Source organism: Lonchura striata, chromosome 8 (genome assembly GCF_050655825.1).
Source record: "Lonchura striata isolate lonStrDom1 chromosome 8, ASM5065582v1, whole genome shotgun sequence".
In the NCBI taxonomy this organism is placed as follows: Eukaryota; Metazoa; Chordata; class Aves; order Passeriformes; family Estrildidae; genus Lonchura; species Lonchura striata.
Genome location: NC_140710.1, coordinates 4,017,876 through 4,039,470, shown reverse-complemented (window position 1 = coordinate 4,039,470; position 21,595 = coordinate 4,017,876). Strand labels below are relative to the sequence as shown.

The 21,595-nt window shown below is 44.0% G+C and overlaps 1 protein-coding gene across 9 annotated transcripts in view; it reads right to left on the bottom strand.

The window, feature by feature from the left end:
* Nucleotides 1-11,367, bottom strand: part of DAB1 (DAB adaptor protein 1) — a 418,779-nt gene extending 407,412 nt beyond the window's left edge. For 6 of the 9 annotated variants that reach the window (XM_085586176.1, XM_085586177.1, XM_085586178.1 and 3 more), the window contains exon 1: nucleotides 10,997-11,174. The gene's annotated coding sequence lies outside the window, so the exon portion shown is untranslated. Of the gene's footprint in view, nucleotides 1-10,996; nucleotides 11,175-11,315 lie in introns of those variants that run through there. The other 3 variants (XM_085586179.1, XM_077785335.2, XM_021542209.4) reach the window with 3 other exon arrangements.
* Nucleotides 11,368-21,595: the final 10,228 nt, after the last annotated feature.

The window sequence follows — 21,595 nt, the reverse complement described above, 5'->3', positions numbered from 1 at the left end:
GCTCAGAGCAGTCAACAAAACACCTGAAAGGATTCATGATAATCTTGTTTTCACCACCCCACCCCCCCTTCCAGCCACCCTTGCCAAATGCAAACTCTCCCCCTCAGGCAGGGAAATTTGGAAGCAGAACACCTGATGCAGCTTTTATTCCAAAATTGTCTCACGTGTGTTGAGTGTCAAAAAGAGCCATGTTGTGCCACAGCACTCGCTTGTCTCAGGAAAATTGAAATTGCTCGGTGTCTAACACTTTGAATGATTTCCCAACTTCTCACTTGCCCCATCTGCTGCTCTCAGCTCAGTTTGATTTGTTTTAGCCTTTGTGTCTGCAGTGGCACCAACAAAACTGCAGCATCACTGCAAGCTCCTCTGCTATGGAGTGCTGCCAAGGCTCTCAGATTCAGCCTCCTCCAAGAGAAAAACACTCAAAAAAATGAGATTTCTGCCTCATTCTGTTGTCTCTCCCATCCTCCAACAGAATGACAAGCAGCTCTCCTGTTCCAATGCTGAGCTCTAAAATAATATCCCACCTACAAAATAACCAACATTGAAATTACAAATCAGATGTCCACAGAATACAGCAAAGCACATGAATGCCACATCTCAGACACAATTTTACTTTATTAGTTGCTCTAATTAGCTAAGGAATTAAGGAAAAACTTGAGTTTGTATAGGATTTTGTTCTTTGCTGTTAGTATGGTACTTAGAGACCTTCAAAAATACTTTCCAGCATTCAAGAAACTGGGATTCTGAAATCAGACATAGAACTTTAAAACAGGTGGGGAAATTGATAAAAACAATAGGAGATACACAACACGAAAGGGGGTTTTTGGTTAAGACAGTGCACAAGGTGGGCAATGGAATCTGGATACACTCACACGAAGTTTTAAAAAGAACTTTAAATATGATGGAAGAAAGATCTTAGAAACAACCACATGGAGAAAAAAGCCACAATCAGTCCATACAAGTGTCCCTTAAAAAAAATCAACTTAGACTGAGAATAATCTTACAAAATAAACTAAAAACCCCAGACTGACACTTATTTACCTTCCCACAGAAAAGTCAGCAAGCAGAGCAGTGAGGGTTCACAAAGATGCAGATGTAGCTGTGAGAAGAGAATCACTCAAGACTTTCCCTTGGGAGCCACCAAGGACTAAATATATCATTTTGTACAGAAAAAAAACCAACTGATGGGGAGCAGCCCCCACAGCTCACACCCCAACATGTGTTTCTGTCACTATGAGCACCAAGCTGACAAGAGCTCAGAACTCCAAGACAGGGATCTCAAGTTGCCTTTAGGTTTGCTCAAAAAAAGGTCTCTTCTCAGTGAAAAAAATATTTAAACTCTCCAAAACCTCGGCATTCACTCTTCAAATGCAAAGTGCCAACAACACAAGAACAAGTGGCTTGGCCTGGTGTTTGTTAGGGATGTTCAGGATGGATCAGGTAAGCAGGAACTTCTGCTTTTCTTAGGAAAACACACAGTGAGGTACCACCACAGCCTCTAGCACCAGCTCCACCCTGCTGAATCCCTCAGCTGGATTTCTCACAGTTCCCCCAGTGGGATATTTTTTTCCCCAGTGTTCATTCCCTTCTTCTGGTGAAGGGAACGAAGCCCAGCTCCACAATTCCAAAGATGTATGGCTGTACCATTTTCAAAGAGAAGTCACTGAGCACGCTGCCACTGCAGCAGACTGAGCAGCCGGTCACAAAGGCGGGCAGGTCCTGAATTTGGGAACGGCGTGCAGCAGCCATTGGGAAGTAAATGAGGCAGAAAGTGACTGAGCCAGGCAACTGCAGGGCTGGGAGCACGATCAGGTGTGGGAGCTGCAGGGGAAGCAAAGGTGAGCTCAGCCAGAGAGCCAGCATTGACACCTGCAAGGTAAAATATTATGTGTGCAACTGGAAATCTTCATGGCAGAAGAGGCTGCTGTGGCATAAACTGCTCCTGTGAAAGCCTTTGGCACAGCAGTGAGTGTGTGTCCACACTTCTTCTTCAGTAATCAGGGAAAATAAATCAGGATACATATCAAATTAACCAGCTTCAGTGTACATGCCACTTTCCTTCATACATCAAATTTCTCCCATCTCTGTTTCTATTTGCTGACAGCTAAAAAACACTATTCCATCCCCTAGTTTGTAGTTTTGAAATCAGGGCTCTGTGATCTCCTTGCCATTCTTAGAAGCCATGAGGTACAGCCTGACCCCAGTGAAGAAATCTTAGTGGGTTACTGCTTTGTTCCACAACACCCTGAAAGAAAAGCTGCCAGCCAAATGTCTCCAGCCAAATGCAAAATACATTATTAATGAAATTAGAGCGAGGAACCTTTTTGCATGCCTCTTTTATTAAATAATTCCAAGCGACTCCGTTGCACAATTACAGCATCTGAACTTTGCTTTTTAAATGTTGCCATGTGTAATCTCCACTGTGTATTTGCACTTGAAATGGTAATCTGAAGGCAACAGAGTCTGCAATAAGTGGAATTGTTAGTGAACTCTATTCAAGGTCCTACCACTAAGAAATGTACCCTAGGGTCCTCCATAAGATGACATTCTTACTTTAATATTAAGATTAACATTCTATTTCTTCAAGATTTGCTTTTAAAAAAATTACCAAAACAGACAAGCATTACCACAGAAAAACAACATATTTTAAAGAACCATTTAGAATTAAAACTGCTTCCTCAGTTTCCAGAATTAGAAAGAATTGGGCAAACCATAACCTACAGGAACAACAGTGATGTTCAACCTGGATCACTTCTCCACAGGGAAGGAATTCCTGGTGGAATGCCTGTGGTTGGGCATGAGATAACCTGAGCTTGTGCAAAGCAACCTGTGAAGGAAAGAGGCAAAAATGCAAAGGAAATAAAGAAAATGCCAGGTCACCATAATCAGGGAAGGTTCTGAGCTGCTCATGGAATGGGTGGTGGGGCACTTCCCTGTCCCAGCAAGCTGTGCAAATCTGGCTCCAGCTGATAATGATCAAACCTAATTACAGCCTGACAGCCCTCAGTGGCTTATACAGTGCTTAAGATTTTATCACAGGTCTCATGATATTTAGTGTTCTTCTTAAACCCTAATTCCTCATGTCAAGCAATTACCCAAGGTTCTCCACTTCCAATAAAAATTGAGTTTCTATGCTGTGAGATTGGAACAAAGCTTCAGACATGACCTAAATGGAATCTAATGGTTTCTAAACTTCTTTTTTTTTTTTTTTTTTGAGCCAGGTGCAGATGGATACAGACATATCCAACACAAGAGTTGGATAAGAACAAGCAGATCATGACAAACACCAAGGGTAGAGCACCTATCACTGAGTAAGGGAAATAAGAGGCCTTAAACCAAAATCACTTCTCGTGTTCCTCTCTTTTGCTGGGCTGACATGAAAGCTTTGTCTAGTGCAGATTTCACCCAGAAAACAGACATTCGGCTAAAAATCTCTCATTTTTGTTTCTATAGAACAGTTCTTGCCTTCCTAACTTACCTGCCCAACCCAAATCCAGCACAGCAGTCCAGAAACTTTAACAGTCCAGAAAATTTACCTACCTGCTCCATTTTTTCTTCCAGATTATACTTAGAAGACACAACTGTATAGAATTCAAATGACATAGCTCAGAAGGAAAATTAGATACACATGACTTGTAAATTGAGATATCCCTGGCCTTGGACCAGGGAAATCTCTAAGTCCATCACATCAAACCAGCAGGCAAGAATTTTGATAATGCAATCAGAAAGCTGGTAAAGCTTCAATCCCTGATCTGCTGCCACAGCCAAAAGGGTGAATATTCACTGCAACTCTCCTGTCTTCATTCTGCCCATTTTAGACTTGATTCCTAAAGCAACCTCAAATCTGCATAATAAAAACCGAAACACTTCAGACACTGTGGACAGCTGACCTTTACAAAAAAATGATTCTATTTCAATAATATGTAAGAAATTCTGCACTGGTATCCCACATAGGTTGTGTAAGGACAGCAGGGATTCTCCAAACTTCCCTTTTCCCCATGGATTTCCATGGCTCCGAGAAAAGCAATATACTTCATCTACCAAAGTGGGATTATTATTTGAGAAGGTGATGCCCTGATCCCATTTTTCCAAACTCTCAGTGAAAACTCACAATTACACATCCACTAACCACAGGGCAACTTTTTTATGGAAAACCACTGTGGAGCACCTGTGATTTAACTGACCCCAGCAGTGGCCATGGAGAGCCTGCTCTCAGCCCTAACTAAGGCTTTACTCCACCTCTACACAGACCTCCAGTGGGCCAAAGCCTTTTCCACATGAAAAATACTGAACTAATATAATTTAAAGCATGAATTTAAGCTCATTTGAAGGGCTGAAAAGCCAAGTGAAGGCATGGTTATTTCAATAGTAAAGTTGCAAATCTCAGTTTAGCCTCAGCTTACTGAAAGCTTCTAAAAGTTAAATCTATATAAACCAGTCCTAATCTCCAAGATGTTTCTCATAAGGGCCTCTACCAGCTTAAGAGTGGAGGGAAAAATAAATCAATTTAAAGTGAGACTTGCTCAGTGATCATGCACATGTCAAAACTGTGACTGGAGGGACTTTGGTCTACTGACAGTAATCACACACTTTAACACAAGCCCAACATCATCTCTTCATTCACCAGACAAATAAAATTTCATGTTGGAAAACAGTAATGACAACAGTTAATATTTTCAGTAATAAGTTATCCTCACAGAGAACACTTGACCTTCATTGTAATTTCCACACAGCTTGCAGTAAACCACCTGAGTGTGTACAAAATGTAATGAATAAAGAAATATTAAAAACTATAGAATGTTATTAATGTAGGTCACAATTCAAACAGCACAATTACTGAAAAAAATGTTTGAAACTACATCACTCCCGATCCTTTTCACACTGGATGAGCTACTCTATAATTTATTTTGCCTAACAACAGCTTCTGTCCATATTGTCTCTCTTTATCCCCAAAGACTCTTTTAATGCAGCCCACTGTGCCACATGACAGCACAATGCCCACACGAGGCATGAAATGTCACAGATTGCAGCTTTACACCTGGCCAGCATAATAGATTCATCCAATTCTTCCATGCAGTGGAAACATTTGTTGTGATTTTGTGGGTCAAGCTACAAGAGGCAGATGGAATGGGCACTTTATTTACACGAAGGGTCCCTAAGCACATTCACTTTGTTTATGAGGGACAAAACCCAGCCTTGCACAGCTATCTAAGAAGCCTTAGACCAAAGATGTTATTTAAAAAGAAGAGAAAAAGTGGTTTCCTCTGAGGCTTTTGGACAACAACCATGATTTCTTCTGACCCTTGACATTACATTCCACATGTTCTGAACATTCTTGAAAAGCTCAAAGTTGGGGTTTTGGTTCACATCCTGAGAGGAGATCCACCTGTAAGTTAAAGCAAGTCTGACAGTAATAGAGTGGTGAGACTCTTCCCAGCACTGTGAAATCCCACAAATTCTGTAGGAAATGCAGCACAGCAAGTCAGAGTGGTCAGCTCTTTAACCAGAAATTCAGAATGAGTGGATGTAGATATTGGCTTTACCCATCATTCCATAGACCATAAAACAACTTTAGCTATCCCCAAGGACACAAAAACTTAGAAAGAAAAAGCCTTAGATACGAAATGTATCACTTGATATATTATGAATATTTTGAGTAATTTTGAAACTGCATTTTAGATTATTGACATTGATGTTACCATGAGAGTTTTGGGGCAAATTCCTATATAAACAGCAAAAATCTTTGCTACGAGGAGAGTATTAACCCTGTTATCTTTTAATTATTTGTGTTGCACATGAGTATCACTGGCATGTATGGGTTGGAAGCATAGCCCACCTATATTGGATCTTGCAGGAAAACAAAATCTCAGGACAGATTTTCCAGTAAAAAAAGAAAGGGAAAAAAAAAAGCATCTACTACTGCATTGCTCTTTTTGTTAACAAAATTATACAGTAAAGTCTGGATGCATATCTAATTTTATCTCCCAGCATCTGCCACTGCTTCATGACCTCTAAGATAGTCTGCAAGCATGTTGATAAACAGATTAAAAGGTAATTCAATGGATACAGAGCAATCCTCTGAGTTCCCAGAACAATATTTGACTGAATCACACCAAACACACCATCCCTGAACCTCCAAAGGAAGAGGAAGCCCCTTCTCCCCCCGAGAAGCAAACTGCCATCCTACTGTTTGCCTTGCCTGAATACCAAAAAGCACTAATATATACATTTGTAACCAGACACTGAATTTTTATAGAGAAGAAGTGCCTGTTGGCTTGTTTGCTTCAGAAAGGATTCAAGTTCAGATAACTAAATGGAAAATTGTGATTATGGAGAAGAAAATATTTTATGCATCCACTCCTTTCTCCTGGAATGCCGGTTTCAATAAGATTTATCACATTTACTATTGACAGATGATTCCATCATCCATTAGTCCTCATAAAACAGGGAAGAAACCTGGCAGTCTGGTTCTTAGGGAAGGAGGGAATTATGCCCATGGCAGGAGGCTGGAATGAGTTGATCTTTAATGTTTTTAAGCCAAAAAACTTAAGGTTTTTAACCCAAACCATTCTGTGATGCTATGCCATGGCCAGTTGAACTGTAGGGAATATTCTCCACATGAAGATCTCTTAAATTGGAATTTGGGCTTTGATGTGCAATGCTGAGTATTGGGATTTGCTTCTGACTCAGCAGCTCAGGGTGAAGAAAACCCATGGCCAGGTGGAATTGCCAGGTGTGCCCAGAGAGCCCTGACCCTGTGGGAGGAAAGCAGATTCACTAAAGCAACTCAACTTGAAGGAAGGCAAAGCTTCCTTCATCCTCATGAAGAAGTGAAAGCTCAGGATTTCAAATGAGATGTAAAATAGAGCCTTGACCATTCATCGTCATTAAAGATCCCATGAAAACTCCCACAAGAGTAAAAATGTTAACTAACACGTCCTGGCCAATATCCAACTCGGATAATTGCATTCTGCTTCCTAAATTCCCTTTGCAGTTTCAATTGGATTAGTTTTTCTTCATTTCTCTTCCCTAAACCCCTCCTGCATAATGTTTCCAGCCTGGAATGGCTGCTGTATTCCACTCCAGAGGTGTGTGAATTATCAGTGCTGGGCAATCCCAACATACATTTTGGATATATTAGTCAGGGAAAACACTCTCTGAGCTGGAGTAATCCCCTCACCTCTCACTGAGGAGCATTTAACTTTACAAATGAGAAATCCCTCTAATGTTAGTAAGATTTTTTTTCTTCTATTTTTTCCTAAAATATTGCCCTGCAAGGAATGATACCAAACCAGCCTCCTGCCAATTAGGAAAGTCCTTTTTTGGGCCATATCCTCAGCTTAAGGAACCAGCTGCACTTGCTTTGACTTCAACAGGGCTCTGCTACATTAAAACAGGAGTAAATATTCATATAGTGGTTTTTTTTTTGCACTAAGTCACTCATGTTTAAATGTTGGAAGAATCAAAGGAGCTGGCTGTTGAATGCATCAATCTGTGGTTATAGAAGAGGAAAATCAGAATGTTTCTCATTCCTTTTAACTGGCTTGCAAATCTTCATGCTATTTTAAAGGGAAGTTGGAGGCTCTTTAAGTTGGCAAACTGATGAAAAATGAAAGTGCTGTGAAATATGAATCTCCTTTTGTGTGCTACGTGTATTCTACTGTAAATACTCACAACAGTATAGAGGCAAGAAAAGTCCTGACCCAGTGCATTTTATGAAACAGGAGGAGCAAAGGTGATTTATGTGCATAAAAGCAAAAACTGACAAGCCTTTGATTTTCTTGCAGAACAATCCCAAAATGATTGTCAAGACTGCTTAGGTTTTTTGCCCTCTGCACTTCCTGTAATAGGATCATTTTATCCAACATGCTGTTTTATAGACACTGTGTATAGGGTCATTTCCACCTGCTATCCATGTTACTCAAAAGAATACTTCTCATTCCCACTTCCAAGAGCTCTTAGCAGCAGTTGAGATTGGCTTGTTTTCCCTTCCAGCCTGCTCCTGCATCCCTGGTTAAGCATAAACCCACAAACACACCACTTAGTCCTTCTTTAGAGCTCTGGACGCAGAAGGACATCCTCAAAAATCCGAGAGAGCAATTGTAGAGAGGCTGCAGTCAGAAAAATGGGGAACATGGGGAATACACCCATTCTGGGATTTTCTCCTGAATATCCTAACCCTCCTCCTTTTTCCCTGGAAGGAGGTGTCACTATTTGTCAGCTCCACACTGGACTGGCTGCAACATCATGCTTAATTCCCTTGCCAAAGTGTGGATGGAACAGGGGGATGGGAGAGCTCCAACAGCATCCTGCTTCTGCAGCAAACATGCCTAGGGAAGGGTATGGAACTGAGTGAGGAAATTCAGAGGGTGAATACCAGGCACCAGTGTTGGCTGAGGCTCACCTGATGAGCACAGATGGATCACAGAGGGATTTTTAGGTCAGCATCAGATGGTTAAAGAAGCACAGAGCGTGTTCCTGATCTCCGCACACACATGAGTTTGATTAGAGCTGGTCACCAGAAATCAATGACACTTTTCTGTCATCTGCTGCCTGGGTGCCAGCCTTGACTCCAGCTCAGCTCCTTTTGCACACAGCTGACATCCACATGGGATATGACATCCATCCTCCACCACAGACTCCTCTGTTCCCATGGTTTTGCTCCAGTGGAGAAATGGGCTTGAGCAGGAGAACTTTGAGGTTTGCATCCTTATGATAGGTAGTGTCAAGATTATATTGCATCTACAGCAAACACAGGATGGAAACTTTAGTCCTCTCACAGAAATTGGATTTCAAAAGTGCACGAACTGTTTATTGCCTTTGTTTCATGAACAACCTGAAGAAAAGACTGGAGTGAGACAACTCTTTCAGCCACTCCTTCCTTCCCACTTTGATTTCTTTTTAGGATTACCCTGAATGAAGTGAAACATTTCCACTTCTGTGCTCTGAAACAGCTACTGCCATGACAATCAATAAAAATTAGCATGACTACAGGAACAACACAAGCTTGGGATTAGCAAGATCTAAAAATGGATGGACTTCCCTGCCCTCCTCTCTGCATCTTGAGGAACCCTTCCAAAAAACCTGATCATAAACGTTTTAATTCTCTGTCAGCTCTCTGGAGAAAATCATTACAGAGGCAAAATTACAGAGCAGTGAGTGCCACTCTGCAATAAGTGTCTGTCAGTCAAGCAGACATCACCCCCCAGTCACCACCAGCGTTCCCATCCTCCAATCCAGAAAAAACAGTGCTGGGCATGGAGAGCTTGCTTGGAGCACTGCTTGAGTGATCAGGCCAAAGCTGTAATCAGCCAGTCAATGGCACAATAGCTTAATTCTTTATTTATTAGTCTGTCTCCCCTCTCTGGTTCAAGCAGTTTATACACTTAATTCAATTTTAAGATCTATGGGTTTGTTTACTAGAGCAAACAAAAACCAGTAATGAAGAGCTGTAGTTAAAGAAAAGTAACCAAACTGTTTGTCTTCTGCTCAAAATTAATCTTTTAGCACCAAATATTGACATTAGAAGCTTAGTTCCATGTCTGCTTTTCACACCTGCCAAGCACACACCAGAGAATTTGGTGTGAAATCACTGAAGGATAGATGCTGACCTGTGCTTTCAGCAGGACATCCCAAAGAAACCACCTGAAATCTAGTGGGGTTCCTCAGAACAAACCTTAATCAATCAATTTGCCAACACCGTCAACCTCAGGCATCTTCTCTCCCTTTTATCTCTAGTCTGACTTGCCTTCATTCTTTGCAGCACCAGAGACAGAGTAAACCATACAAGAGGAGAATGATGGTATCATCTCCCACTGCACTCTGCTTGGTCAAGGAAAGGCATTAAAGCTGGAGACCTCTCTGCCAACTGAAGGGAGAAGGAAGGAAGGAAAAGGAAAAAAAAAAAGAAAAAAAAAAACAGAAAAACCTGTTGCAAAAAAAAAAAAATCATCACAAATAAAGCCTTGGGTTTGGAGCTTTGCTTCTTTAGATTTTGGGTCTAGATTTACCACTTACACCAACGTCTACAGGCAGTTTAACACCACAATTAAAAAAGCACAAGCAATTCTACCCAGATTCCTTAAATCCAACATAATCACTTCCCACAGAACTACTGAAGTCTACTGAAAACATAGCTGCAGCATTAGAGGGTTATTTGCTCCAAGGACCTTTTTAATATGGCTGTATTGTAATACTGCAGTGCAAGAGCCTCTCCAGCCATAAAAAGAGATTTAGCTCAGAGACACAACTTGTGGGCAATGAAAAACACATTTGCTTCAATTTGCCATCATTTAATAATAGCATTATTTAACAAGATCAGTTAAAACAACCAGCCTCAGAAGACACAGCAGTGCACTTCTTCTCTCGAGACTCCGAGGGCACTGAAATGAAATTCATTCTGCAAACCAAACATGCAAAGCAACCAGCACCACTAGAAAGACCACATTCAAAAGGGAGAAAAACATTTTAGTGACTGACCAGAAAAGAGAACCCCTCTCTATATCCACAGATATGCACATTTTACTTTGAAGCTGCTGTATATTTCACTGGCAAGGAAAATAACATTCTTCCCCTGGAAGTAACATGTTTATCATTACACTTATATTTCCATTCAAAATCAAAAACACACTGAACGTGCACACATGGGGAAGCAACTACCGAGATCTGGGTGTATTCTGTATCACATCACTAGTCAAACCCCATATATCCTCACATAATTATTTTTCTACAAGGTTATGCCTAGTTGGCCACTAACATCCCTGATTAATCATCTCGACTACAAGAAGGCGTCGAGAAGAAGGTAGAAGGGCAACAAAATATTTATTCGGGCTGTAAATATTAACCCAAGAGGGGACAGCTGGTTCAAGTTGCCCCTTCCCGGCTGGCACGCAGAGGTGGATGGCGAGAAAACCCTGCTCGGGAGTCTCTCACACACACACACACACACACACACACACACACACACACAAATAGAAAGGAAGCGGTGCCTCACGTTCATTCCCAGCACGGCTCGGAGATGCTCGCTAGGGCTCGAAGTTGCCCGTGGCCGGCTGTGGCAGTGTTAAATCCCCGCGCACGGCCCCGAAGCGCGGCTCCCGCTCCGCTCGCATCCCCGCTCGCCCGTCCGGCCGGCGGAGCGGGCGGCACCGCGCCGCCCGAGCATCGCTCCCCGCCTCCTCGCCGGCTCCGCCGCGCCAGCGCCTCCCTCCCGCCGCAAAAACTTTGCGTTAACTCCGCCGGGCTCCGCGGGGCGCCGGGACCCGCTCCGCGCACGGCGGCGATGGGGCGGCTCCCCCCGCGCCTCCTCCTACCTGCAGCCGCGCCGCTCCCGCTGATGCTCATCCTCATCCTCATCCTCCTCCTCCTCCTCCTCCTCCTCCGGCGGCGGGCGGGCTGCGCGCCCGGGGCTCGCTGGCTGCGGCGCTGCTGGCGCGGAGCCTGCGCGGGCGGAGGCGGCGCCGGTGCCCGGCAGCTCCGCGCTACCGCATCCCCCGGCAGCGGCAGCGGCAGCGGAGCCCCCCGCCCCGCCCGGGCCGCGGGGAGCCCCTCCGGCGGCTCCGGCCCGGAGTCCTTCGCCCGGCTCCCCTGCGAGGGGCCGCGGCTCCCGGCCCGCTGCCCTCCCGCTGGAAGCCCCCGGGGCCCGCAGCGCCCGGCTGCCGGCCCTGCCCTGCCCGTCCCTGCCCTGCCTGTCCCTGCCCGGCCCAGCCCTGCCTGTCCCTGCCCTGCTTGTCCCTGCCCTGCCTGTCCCTGTCCCTGCCCTGCCCTGCCCTGCCCTGCCTGTCCCTGCCCTGCCCTGCCCTGCCCGGCCCTGCCTGTCCCTGCCCTGCCCTGCCCTGCCCTGCCCAGCCCTGCCCTGCCCGTCCCTGCCCTGCCCATCCCTGCCCTGCCCTGCCCGTCCCTGCCCGTCCCTGCCCTGCCCGTCCCTGCCCTGCCCTGCCCTGCCCGGCCCTGCCCTGCCCTGCCCGTCCCTGCCTGTCCCTGCCCTGCCCTGCCCCGCCCGTCCCTGCCCGTCCCTGCCCTGCCCTGCCCGGCCCGGCCCGGCCCGGCCCTCCTGCCGCAGGCGGCCGAGGGAGCCCTGCCAGCCCGGGCTGGCCCGGGCGCGGCTCCCCCCTCACGGCACCGCGGTGTGGGTGCCGGGACGCCTGAGCCCTCCCTGCCCGGCCGCGCTGGGACAACGGGCGGCACCTGGGCACAGCCCGGGCAGCGGAGCTGGGCGCCTCGCATCCAGTGAAGGCGTTCCGGGCCCAGTGGGATGTGCTATCACCCTTCTTCCCGTGCTGCCTGCCCTTCCTTGGGATTCTGCCTGGCTGTCCCACAAGAGGTTCGTTCCTGTGCAGCAAGGTGTCTGTTCCTGATGCTCGAAAACGTTGCCCTTGACGGCAGAAATACTTCTGAGTATTACAGCCACGGTAGATCCTGCTTGCCTTGCTGTTCACAGATGGATGTTAAGTGTTTCTCTGGCAAACTCTGACCTAAGCTGGCTCTGTCAATAGGTGCCTGGCCTGCTGGGCAGTGCTCAGGAAGGAGAATTACAGTCTGTGCACAGATATATTTCTTGCTCTTCCTTGTCCATTCTTTCAGTGGGATGTCACAAAACAGCAACATTAATCCCTGGCAAGGCAGAAAATCATGCGTGAGCTTGCAAAGCACAGCAGTGAGACAGCGATTAAAGTTTCTGTCTAATTCTAGGAGATCAAGCTTGTAATAGCTAGAGAATGAGACTTAAGCTGCTTTACATATTCCTTCATATGTAAGATCCTTAAGGATCTCTGGTTATTGTACGTCATGGCAGAGAGAGGTGTTAATAGTTGCAAAACTCGGTGGCTGTGGGCATGTGCCATGTGACAGGCTGTTAACCTTTTGTCACTGTGACCTGACACATTTGACTAAACCACTTTTTCTGGCCCCAATCTCTTACCTGCTCTCCTGTGTCACGTATTTATTGCAGGAGTAACAGCTCTTTATGCTTAATGGGCTTCTTCCATCCAAACCCGGAGCTGTTTGGTAATGGCTGCTTCAGACATTTTGTTACCCTTAACTTGTGGGTGATAAAAGATGAATAAAGCTGTCAAATATCTTATTGATTATGTGATTGAGATGTTCCCTGTCTGCCCTTCTAACACTGAGTTTCTTCCATTCACTTTCTTTCCTGGGGTTTGGGTGAGGAAGGTTAGAGGAATCAGACCTCTTAAACAGCACTGAACCTGCAGTCTGCCAGCCCAGTCTGTTCCTACCCATCACATCCATGTGAGGGATACAACTCTTGCAAATATACCTGTCAAACCTCAGGTCCTGCATCTTTCTGGTGTTAAGTTATGGTGTCTCTGATTTCTAGACCCCAATAGTTTCCCTCATGATGTCTTCTTGTCTGATTTTGGAGAGCAGAGTTTGGTAGAAGATCTGCCAGGTTCACTTAACAATGAATAAAGCCTCAGTTGTGGGTTTGTGATCCTGATGCCGAGTGGGATGTGAGAGATGAGGGTTTAGTTCCAACTCCAGTATAGATTCCTCCCTGCTTTTAGCAAAAGTACTTGCCAAAGATTAGACAGGACAACCAGTTGGGTTGAAGAGCTTGCTGTTGGTACGACTGACTCCCTGGGCTTTGGGAATGCTCTCAGCTCTCCTAGAAAGAGCATTAATGATGCACCAAGAGCATGGATGTACAAATCCTCCTCTGCAATCCCATCCAAACAAAGAGATACAGTATGGGGGGGGAATGCTTGCAAAAGATCACGGAAAGAAATCTCTATGCAAGTGACATGAATTTCCATTCCTTAAGCGCAGATGTGTGAGCAGAAAAGCCACATAAGTGCCCGTGAATGGGAGCACGCTGGAGAGCTCCCACAGAGCTCCAGTGCCTCGGAGTCAGCTGGGAAGCAGAGAGCCACAAACAGCTGGGCCAGCAAAGGAGCGAGCCCCGGGAGAGGGAGCAGGAGGGGAAGATGCTGCAGTGCACAACTGCAGTGAGGGACTGATTATCCTCATCTCAGAGCAGGCAGAGTTTGAAATGGAAATGAGGAGGAGATTTCCCTGCCACAGTACCCAGCAGTTACAGCAGACGCTGCTCTAAGACAACAGGGGAGCAGGCAGCACACTGCAGGTACCTTTGTTTCACCATTATTCAGCTTATCTCAGAGCCCTCCTTTAATTGTTACTCATAAAGTTTCATATAGGAATGGAGCACGAACAAAAAACAACTTCTACCTCCACATCTTGGCGTTGATACCGAGGTCTCTGTGAGTGTGGAGGCTTCAGCTTGTGTACTCAAAGCAGAGCAAATTACACAAGTCTCATCCTTCTGGGCTTGGAAACAAAATACCGCCTGCTATGCCATGAGAAGGGCTCCAGAGCCAGGAATTCCAAAAGCATCTGAGCTGCAGGAAGTACACAGAATCACAGAGCCCCAGAATGGTTTGGCTTGGAAGGGACCTTGGAGATGTCCTCATTCCACTCCCTGTTGTGTAGATGTCCTCATTCTCCCTAGGTCAGGTTGCTCAAAGCCCCATCAGATGTCTCTGAGAGCAGCTCAGGTCCTAGCATCTACTCAACCCAAAATTCCTATGAGGAAACCAAACCCACCTTCACTGGTATACCTCAGTTCTCCCCCAAACCTTCAAAACTTCCAAACACAGAACCTCCAGGTGAGGATCAATGCAAACATCTCACAAGCTTTTATCTCTGTCCAAAAGAGATGTTTGATTTGTCTTGTCATCATCCTTCATCTCTGCTTGGGGACTTTTTTTCCTTCTTTTTTATGACTTTAGGAAACTCCTGGCTTTCTCAGGTAGGATATGCATCTTCTGGTGGCGCCTAAAAAAACCCCCAAAAAACCCAAAACAGAAACCTCAGGTCTTTGTTTTAGTAATGACAGAGATACTTAATCAAATACATGCCCAGGAATACCATGCAGAGATAAATGTCTGAATTTTATACTGCAATGTTTTCATTTCAGCACTTCCCACCCATGGATCTCATGGAACTTCATTCAGGTGTCATTACCCCAGTTTTTGTCAGACAGTGGAAGTGAAGCAGTTGCTGACAGACCAGTGGCACAGTCTGGAGGCAGATCAGATACTTTGACCTGACTTTACATCTTTCAGATTCACGCAGATATATACACAGATACCTACAGGAAGTTAAAAGGGATTTCTGACATGCTTCACACTAAAATGCATTGCATCACTGAACATCCATTACATGCATTTGATTCCAATCTTTGAATTAATATTTAGGTATAAACATTAATCTGGCTATACAACCAAAATATACATGCCCACACCCTTCATCCACTGAAAGAATAATTTTGTATTTTTATGCAGCAGTCACCACCAAAAAAAATAATACTGCCCTCCAAGGTAGAAGTCAAGTTAATAATACTAATAGTAATTGCACTATTTCTTCTTTAAAATATATTCCTCCATATGATTTCTCTAGAGGAAAACATAGATGTCTTTTGATTGCTTTGTGTTTCCTTTCTAAAGCATTTGAGAGATCAAACTTGAGTAGTTTAAATATGAATTTAAAAAATAACTTAAAAATTGAGATTCACATTGCCAAATATTATGTTTGGACATATTTGTACCAATAGCAATTCTGTAGCCATTCATGCAGGAAACAAAAGCAATACATATTTTTCCAGTCACAAATAAACTCATTTCTAAACCCAGCTATTTCCAGAGTACAGTTTATATTCTCTTTCATAAAAATAGAAGGATTGATGGTGGTTTGAGTGGAAGTCATACTTAAAACTGATTTAGCAATAAATTAGTGCAAAACATGCAGAATGTGTGTAGGGCTATTTGTTACAGAAATAAAGATGCTAAATTCATCCAAAATTTTGTTTGCTGTGAATTATTCACTTAGCCCTGTCAGTTCCTGAACCTTTATGAAGATTTTGTGGAAAGCAAGAAAAAAAAAAAAAAAGAATCAAGCATATGCAAAGCAAAACAGCATCAAAAGTCAGAGAAGTCTCCAAGGGAGATGAACTTCAATGCCACAGTAGGGTAAACAAATGGAATTATTTACAATATAACATTATCATTTGCAAGGCTATTTTATTCATTATTTAATCACACACACTGAGTCTCCCTTGCAGCCCATGGCAGACGACAGAGCCATTTTGTTCTGTCTTTCACCTCCATGTCTGTGTGGAAATGAGAGGGTTTATCTAACATTCTGAGCCATCACACGAGTTACTGCCTCCTGCCTGTTCAAAACACACTCCTTCCCCTCCAGCTGCTCAGGGGGCACACGGATCTCAAGGTTACAAAGATTTCAGGAGTTGAAAATGGGTTCAAGATCATGAATTCCCTGTAAGTGGGCCTTGCTTTCACTGGGTGTTGCTGGTTCTGTTACACTCACACGTTGAAGACATCTCCAATATTCCAGCTAGATTGCAGGAATCTCAGGGTTTCCTTCACAATTTGCATAACCATGTGTCAATCAAGGGCTAAGCTTAAGCACCTTTTCTCTTAATCCCCTAATTCACAGGGGAGCAGAGGGGGACAGGAGGGGCGGCTCCGTTCAGCAGTGGAAATCAGCCAAAGGAGGATACTGCCAGGATTAACCTAATCCAACTGCTACAACTATTCAATTTGGAGACTAAGGATGATAAAACCTATTTTCCCAATCAATCAATCATTGTGATCGACTTGCAAAAAAAAAAACAAAAAAAAAAAAACAGTGACAGTTAATGAAATCAGCAGAATTATGTCAAATGACAACGCTGAGAAGGCCTCGTGGTAGAAACATCTCACTGTTGCTGGGAAGGGAAGTCAACAAATTACAAGAATCCTTATAATTAAGGGCTTATCAAAGTACTTTATCCCATCAAGCACTACCTTACAGATACCAGGTATTACTTTCCTTAACACTTAAGGAAATTAAGAGCATTGAGGGTGCTTGAAACATCAGAAGGAGCGAGCCAGGAGCGGAAGGTGACATACCATGGTGCATCCTAAGTGATTGAGGAGGTTACCCAGGGAAACAGGAGAAAAAAGAGCCATTGCTGGCTGAAGCTGATCCCAGGCTCTGCTGTCACTGCCAGTTCCATCTGTGAGTAAATCCCAACCACGAGACTTCTGAGCTTCCTTCCTAACTCCTTGTTCAGTAAACAGCATCCCACCACCAGCCCTAAGAGAACAATTACATGCTCCGTCTCCTTTCCTTCCTTTTGGATTGTCTCAAGTAATAAAGGTGTTTGCAAACATTGTCTCATTAAAAACAAGGCCCTTCAGTGGGTGATTGCTGAAAATGAGGGTTTTGCACTGGAAGAGTGAGCAAACCTTGCTAACAAATGCAAAGCTACAGGCTGTGAAGAGCCCTCTGCCATCGCGGGGCATGTCGTACTCAGTTTGACTTCCCTTGCCAAACTCATTTGATCCTGGTTTCTGTGCAGCCTAATGAAAACAGGACTGGCTTCATTTACTGTAGGTGATTTCTTAATAGCTGCTACACGTTCTTCTAATGACCCAGCACCACCTTCCTCATCCAGGGTGTGCACGGAGCCGACCGAGGCTTCGGCGCAGGCTCTGACACTGACAAATGCCTGGCTTTGATCACCTGAGGTGGTGGGAATCTATCACACACACATCAAAATCAAACACAACATAAGGGAAGCATTAATTAAACCATATCAAACACAGACTTGACAAGACTATGATTTAAGTATAAAACTGCCTGAAGAATTGTGATTCAATATTTTAGTTCATAACACACTTTTTGTATCATTGTACAGAACTGAAAAAAAAAAAAAAAAAACCTGGAACGCTTTCCCTCCTCCACCCCCTTCATCTGTTTTATTTTATCTTTCAACTTGAGCTGGCAAGTCTGTCTCAGCATCTCCCATGAAAAAAGGTGACATAAATTGCTCAGAGAGTTGAAAGAGAAGAAAACCTTGTAAACAAGTTGCCTATTCTCATTCCCTGTCCCCTAACTCCAGAGACAGAAACATGAGCATGCCTTGCAGAGGATGCAGTTTCTTCTCATTCAGATCCAAGTCTGAGGATTCCTCTGTGCAAAAGTTCCTGAGGTTCCTCTGAAATATTTTTTATTCTCCTGAATCACCAGACTACCCCACAAAGCTAGCAGGCACAGTTGGTTGGATCCTAAGGGAATTGTGAGAGCTGCCTTCCCAAAGGTTTATGTGGATGTTAATCTGGTCCAAACACAAATGCTTTGGACTGGTTCTCTTGAGACCCTTGTGAGATTTCTGATACATCCTGCTCCAAGTTCAGCTGGAAGCTGGGAGTCAATGGCGTCACAAAATCGACCAAGAATATAAAATTGAACAAATATTCAAATCTGACTACATTTATCTGTTATAAATCTCACAACCACTCCTGCAGGCCATGGAGGAGGAGGCAGCTGTGGGCAGGGGCTGAGAGATGTATGTGGTCCAGCAGGGGGAATCTGGAGTAGTGCCCCAAATGATGCACAGGACCAGCACTCTGTGAGCACACAGCACCTCCTGTGCTAACTGAAGTCCTTTCCAGCCTATCTGCCATCCTTTAATGTCAGAAAGGCTTATGAGAATATTGAAAAGGCCATTCTGGCCTGACATTTGATGCTAGTGGAGGTCAGAGATGCAATCCCCAAGTCAGAGCCTGTTGGGAGGGCAACTCCAACTTTCCTCTAATACCTTGCAATTTCCTTTTTTTTTCTTGGCTCTAAGTATACCCTCTTTCTCCCTCTTAATTTCAGGCTAAACTCTTTTGGGGATTTCTTTTTCACACGTCTGTGTACATAACCCTCCTCTCTTTGCTTATGTGGCCTCATACATAAGAAAGAGAAATAATGTCTTTTTTTATCAGTGGGAACTCATCATTTCCACTTTCTGATAAACATAGCTACTCTATCTCACATTTCCATTCATGTATCACTGGCATCCAAAACCCCCTATCAGCAGAGTGCTGGCACGGTGAAAAGATGATCTTAAACAAGAATAAGATGCCAAGTTTTCCCCTAAAGTGGTAAGAACCTTCCCTGGAAACTGCAGTGCTTGCTGCAAGCATGAAGCAGGCCTGTTTGTTTGTAACCTTCTGCAGTAGCCACAGCCTGAGACCTTTCCAATTCCTCAGTTTATGATGAATTTACTACCAAGTGATCTTCAACATGCTTGGATGAGACTGGGGAGGGAATTTCATTCACAGCAAGGCTATTATTATTATTATTAATAATAATAATAATAATAATAATAATAATAATAAAGCTGGATACACCTGGAGGAGCACCAATGTCACACCATTGCTCCCATACATCCCTTCTCCTTTTTTGCCATCTGTTTCTGGAGTTGTCACTCACAGCAGTTTCTGCATTCTCCATTATTGTCCTCAAGTTGCTTCTGCAGACCCAGTTTAATTTCACATTTGCAGCCTCATGTTACCCAGCATGCAAGTTAATGGAGTTGGTGTGTGTCATTTATCTTACTCTTCCCTGCCTCCAAAATGTGTACTTTTGAAAATCTGATACATCCATTACTCTTTCTGACAGATCCTTGGTGCAGCTTGAAAATACTCCAGCAGACTTATCTGCATTGGCCACATTGATTTATCAGATTAATTTAACTTCTTTGAGGAGGCTTTCAGTAATAATCAGCTCTATTGTGTTCACAAAAGTAACTCAAAAGGTAGAAACGTTAATTAAGATCTCGAGTTCTGATTTGGCTTATTGTTAAGATAAGGACAGCTCTGAAATTCAGTTCTGTTTGGCTTCCAGGAGCCTGAAGAAGTTCAGAGGTCCCAGAAGCAGCAGAAAATCTCAAACTCTCCTCTTTTCCAAATGTGCAGCTCGCTCAGAGCTCTCCCCTCTGTCTTTCCTGCATTATTGTAAGGGCAGAGCAACATGGCAGTGACAGCATTAATAAGATAAAACTCCTGATTTCTTGGCACAAGTGACAGAATGGAGATGAAGACTTCCAAAATGCACAGACAGAAGAGGCAAGAACATACAGGTAAAACTAAACTAGGAGATACTAGAAATTATGTTGATCGTTCCATGAAAACTACACAAATTGCATTAAAAGCTATATAACATTAAATTTTTCAAAGTTTCCCTGTTATTCTCAGTTAGTTCTGCCATCTCTAGATGCCTGATGTCTCCCTGATTTCCAGGTTAAAATTTGGATTGCTTTCCCAGGGATTGTCCCAGTACAAGTTCTCTGTAAATCTTGTCGTTTCCAGGAATTTCCAGCCCCCAAAGGGGAGCAAGGGTTTGGATACTCTACTTGTTGCTATGGCAGCTACTAAAACTGCGGCTCACAAGAATTTTTGAATTGCTGTCTGTATTCAAACCTGCTTTGAAATCAGGTTAAAAATCAGCAGTTTCAGCTCTATTGAAGAGCCAATTACCGATTTCTTTAAGTTTTCCAAAATAAAAAAAAAAAAATAGAAAAAAATGTATTTAACATCCCCTTTGTGTTAAAACTAAATCACATGCAGTCTATAAAGATTTTTCAGTTAGAGATTTGAAGTAGGCCTTATAAAAATTAAATTATTTATATCATTAAATTAGAATACACTTTTTCTCTTTATAGTTTTAGAAGTGAGCAGCTGTCATAAATATGAACTCTAGTTGGAGACAAGCTGCATGTCAAGCAAAACATTCAAAAAATTGTATGAAAATAGGTTTCTAATAATAGTATTTGTGGATTGGAAGAGCTGCTCCCATGGCATGGAGTGCTGGACCAGCAGGAGCATTTGTCACAGCCACAGGTGACAATGGCTCTAAACAAGGCTTTGGATACACAGAGACATCCCTGCTTTTGCTGAAGCATCTCTGAAACAATTCCATGCCCACATTATTGTATTCATTTCACTATTTCAGCTGAAAATTAAAAAAGAAACACTGAAATTGGTGTATTGTGGGAATCCAGAGCTTCCCTCTGGCTGCCCTGGCAGGTCTGGGACCCTGGCAGGGGTCAGGAACCCCCCTGGACAGAGCCCCCAGAGACACTGGCTGTGATCTCTGTCCATGGAAAAGAGTTTTCAATCTTACAGGATGAATTACCAGCTCTGAGTGTTTGATAGAAGTAATAATTAAGTGTGGCACGGGTGCAAAAGGAAAATTTTAGGATTCTAGATTAGGGATTCAAAGGGGACAGGATGGAGGAAATTGGGTGTGTCTTGTCCTTTTTCTCCTTCTCCATGCCCTCCATGTCTCACTGTGGGGTTGGCATTTTTCTGTTGGTTCAGGCTGGGGACACACTGTCCAACGTAGGTGACAGATATTGGCACGTTATTGTAAATCCAGCCCAGGGAGTTTCTGGTATTTAATGTTTGTCACATCCCACTGAGGGCAAAGCCCCACATGCTGCCCTGCAGGACAGAGCTGGGCAGGGCAGCAGAACATGTTAGAGATAAACAGAATAAACAACCTTGAAACTAGCACAGATGAATTATGGCTTCTGCTTTGGCTGTGGGGCAGAAAGACAGAGACTTTCTACAATCTCAGAATCATCAATACCTCAGATTCTGACAGTGTATCAGCCCAGGTGGAGGGGCTGTCTGTCCAGGATCCTGCCCGCTTCTGACCAACCCTGCAGGTTGGAGATCCAGATGGGAAGGGAATGGTTGATGCTGGAATAAAACCTGGA